Source organism: Lineus longissimus, chromosome 9 (genome assembly GCF_910592395.1).
Source record: "Lineus longissimus chromosome 9, tnLinLong1.2, whole genome shotgun sequence".
In the NCBI taxonomy this organism is placed as follows: Eukaryota; Metazoa; Nemertea; class Pilidiophora; order Heteronemertea; family Lineidae; genus Lineus; species Lineus longissimus.
Genome location: NC_088316.1, coordinates 10,249,591 through 10,250,545, shown reverse-complemented (window position 1 = coordinate 10,250,545; position 955 = coordinate 10,249,591).

Sequence of the window (955 nt, the reverse complement as noted above, 5' to 3'; positions counted from 1 at the left end):
AAATAATGTGTTGTTTTTCTTTTTGTTGTCCTGTACCAGGTCTGGTCAGCCGGACAGTGCTTGTTGAGGCGAAGGTGATAGCCAGCAATAGCAAGGCATTCGAGTGTGGCCAGTTGACTGACCTCACCTCATTTGCTGAGAAGACACCTGCTGAAAATTCTCTTTCTGAGAAGTGATTCCGTGCAGTACATCCCAATCACAATGAATATGTTATGCGCTATCGGTGGATCTGCGCCATCGAGCGATAGCGCTGCGCTTTCTACGGATCGGTAATTAGCGCGGGCATCGATCGATAGCGCAAGCATCGATCGATGGCGCTGCGCAAACGACGAATGTCCCTCCTGACGAGTATTGACATTGCATGAGTATTTTGGCCCCAACTTTACCCCCTACGGCCATGGATGGAGTCATTGATCTGGCCTACCGACACTTGAAGTGGGATTACACCAAAGAAATTTCACTACGCCAGGCAGCCCAGTTAATGTATCCAGAAAACAAGTTCACCAAATCCGCATGCAAGTGTAATGGTGGTTGCAAGAACAAGAAATGTCCCTGTCGTCAGAAAGGAATAGCATACAGCACCCACTGTCATCCACTGTCTACCTGTTCAAATAAGGAAAAACCCTAAGGCCTACCCTAGCCTTTAATTTGTGAAATTCACTCATTTCATTTCTCAATACTCCTGCCATAAAAGATTAGTTGTGCCTTGTCTGAACTGGTATATTTATTGTGATTGGCCACTGTGCCCTTTTAATACTGTGTGGTGTTCCACCCATGTACTGGGGTTCGTCAATCGGAACTGAGCAATCTTCATGAGTGTGAGATTCTCCCAAAAGGTCTGGTTTATACATGGCCTGTGAACAAGAGACCCGCCACAGCAAAAGGTAGGCGCATGTCACAGGAGAAGATGAGCCTGAATGACCCCAGGAGATAATGGAAGATATTGATGTTCATA